Here is a 3400-nt window from a genome sequence, read left to right on the forward strand (position 1 = left end):
CACGTTGTCAGTGTTCAAGGGTTGTCACTAGTTACCAACCCCATGGTGCATTGTGGGTAAATGGTAACTTGACTGATCTACAAGTAATAATGAGTAGTTGTTTATCATATTTATTTATTTATGATGCAAGGTGATTTGTAGATCAGTCAGTCGGCAGTGGCCTCCACTGTCGGCAGGGGAGAACTACTACCCCATTCATTGAACCGGTCAAATTCAAGGCTGACCGCAGTCATTAACTTGCCCGACATTTGGAAAGTTTGCATAGAAAATACTGCAGATGTGACAATTGCCTGCTATGGTGCATTTCCATTTAACAATCTTGTGTTGATCAAAACAGCTGGACGTAATGATGTCACACCTAAAAAAACTGAATTTTTAGCAAAAACCTAGTGTTGAATAAAAATGTATTGGTTGAAGTGTTTACATTACCCATTTAGCGACATTGGCGACAGCATGTATGTCCTCCCACCTATCTGTTTCATGTCTCAGGTAGCCCGCGAAAGCCAGCATGTATAGAATGCAATAATTTAGTCATATTTGCCACATTCTAATAATTCTCATGTACCAACGTATCGCAACGGTCCGTGCCATGGAGAAACTTGCACTCCTGGAGAGCTGAACTAATTGGATGGGGAAACTTGCCAGCCAACCAGAAAAGCAAGGCGAAGCAATCCAGGCGTTCTTGAAAGTCAGGACAATCCTTGTCCTGCAATGAAACATCGTTTTTAAAGTTGAATTTTTTTATTTTGCAAGCAGTAAGCATTTAGAATTCAATGTGGAGTAGAGCTTTATAGTTATGCGGTGACAATCACTTACGTGGGGCACGTTACGTGGGGTAACTTCAAAATGATTTGTCAATCATAATTTATTAGAAAAACACAGTTTCCGTCATAATTTTCTGCAATAAAGAAAGTTTGAAACCTGCCTATTGACTGTCGGCTTCAATGTCGAACAAGCCCCTTTTGACATCCAAAAGCGGAAGTCGCGTCACAGGCTCAAATGTTTTTTGTTTTTTTTACATTGACAAGATAGTCGAGTGTGACCGCTCAAACAATGGAATATATGTCCTAAAGATGGAAGGCTGTTATGTGGTTGTTTTCTGTAAACATTGCCTGCATTTTCACTGTCGGGGTTGAATTTCGTGGCTTCAATGAGAATGGGCAGTCGTTCTCCCTTCCGACAGTGCAGGCTATTACCGACTAACTGATCACTTTGAATTCACGTTAATTGACAACTCACCCAAATGTAAAACCAAACTAGATGTTGAACAGACAGACGTCTGTGCCCAGTGGGATAGGCCAATACTGGGCTTATAAATTCTGTCTTTCTACTGACAATATTTGTGCACATTTGTTGTTTCATTGTTTTAATCGTTTTTTCAACTACCTTCCTTTGTTAATGTATCAATTCCCTGTTACTTAGCCTGATCATTAACAGTGCATTCGGAAACTAATCAGACCCCTCCACTTTTTACATTTTGATACGTTATGGCCTAATTTAAAAATGTATTAAATAAATAATTTCCCTCATCAATCTACGCACAATACCCCATAATGTCAAAGCAAAAACAGGTTTTTAGACATTTTTGCAAATTTATAATAATATACATTTTTAAATACCTTATTTACATAAGTATTCAGACCCTTTGCTATGAGACTCGAAATTGAGCTCAGGTGCATTCTGTTTCCATTAATCATCCATGAGATGTTTCTACAACTTGATTGGAGTCCACCTGTGCTAAATTCAATTGATTGGACATGATTTGGAAAGGCACACACCTGTCTATATAAGGTCTGACAGTTGACAGTTTATGTCAGAGCAAAAACCAAGCCATGAGGTCGAAGGAATTGTCCTTAGAGCGCCAAGACAGGATTGTGTCGAGGCACAGATCTGTGCAAGGGTACCAAAATATTTCTGCAGCATTGAATGTCCTCAAGAACACAGTGGCCTCCATAATTTTCCATTTGGGGGCGGCAGGTAGCCTAGTGGTTAGAGAGTTGGTTCAGAAACCGAAGGGTTGCTAGATCGAATCCCCAAGCTGACAAGGTAAAAATCTGTCGTTCTGCCTCTGAACAAGGCAGTTAACCCACTGTTCCTAGGCCGTCAGTGTAAATAAGAATTTGTTCTTTAACTGACTTGCCTAGTTAAATAAAACATTCTTAAATGGAAGAAGTTTGGAACTACCACGCCAAACTGAGCCATCGGGGAAGAAGGGCCTTGGTCAGGGAGGTGACCAAGAACCTGATGGTCACTCTGACAGAGTTCCTTTGTGGAGATGGGAGAACCTTCCAGAAGGACAACCATCTCTGCAGCGCTTCACCAATCAGGCCTTTATGGTCGAGTGGCCAGACTGAAGCCACTCCTCAGTAAAAGGCAAATGACAGTTTGCCAAAGGGCACCTAAAGGACTCAGACCATGAGAAACAAGATTATCTGGTCTGATGAAACCAAGATTAAACTCTCTGGCCTGAATGCCAAGCGTCACGTCTGGAGGACACCTGGCACCATCCCTATGATGAAGCATGGTGGTGTCAGTATCATGCTGTGGGGAGGTTTTTCAGCAGCAGGGACTGGGAGACTAGTCAGGATCGAGGGAAAGATGAACGGAGCAAAGTACAGAGAGATCCTTGATGAAAACCTGCTCCAGAGTCATAAGTACCTCAGATTGGGGCGAAGGTTCACCTTCCAACAGGACAACAACCCTAAGCATACAGCCAAGACAACGCAGGAGTGGCTTCCGAACAAGTCTCTGAATTACCTTGAGTGGCCCACCCAGACTTGAACCCAATCGAACATATCTGGAGAGACCTGAAAATATCTGTGCAGCGACGGTCCCCATCCAATCTGACAGGGCTTGAGAGGATCTGCAAAGAAGAATGGGAGAAATTCCACAAATACAGGTGTGCCTAGCTTGTAGTGTCATACCCAAGAAGACGCAAGGCTGTAATCGCTGCCAAAGGTGTGTAATGGAATTTTAATGTTTTGTGCTTTTCTTATAACTATTTTCTGTGTTCTATTCATGTGTTCTTCTATAAACCAATTTCTGTGTTCTTGCAAGTGGCTGACTGTACAAATTCTCACTATCAGTAGCTGCAATTTGGCAGTACGCCCAGACCTTGTTTTGAGAATGAACGAAAGATATCTCAGTTTCAAGGTCTCAGCTTAGGGAGAAGAAGCCCCGTGAGGTGTTGGTCTGTCACATGTTATGGAACAGTATTGGTCTGTCACATGAATGAAACAAAACGGCAATGATTGATTAATTATGCTAAATCATGCAAATATAACTTGTCTGTGTATAGTCGTATATAAGACAACTGCTGAGACTGCCCAGGCAGAGCTCCTGATTGATGTGTACTATGGTGCATTGAGTTGTTGGAACCTCTACCGTGCGCTGACAATAA

This window comes from Salvelinus alpinus, chromosome 12 (genome assembly GCF_045679555.1).
Source record: "Salvelinus alpinus chromosome 12, SLU_Salpinus.1, whole genome shotgun sequence".
NCBI lineage: Eukaryota > Metazoa > Chordata > Actinopteri > Salmoniformes > Salmonidae > Salvelinus > Salvelinus alpinus.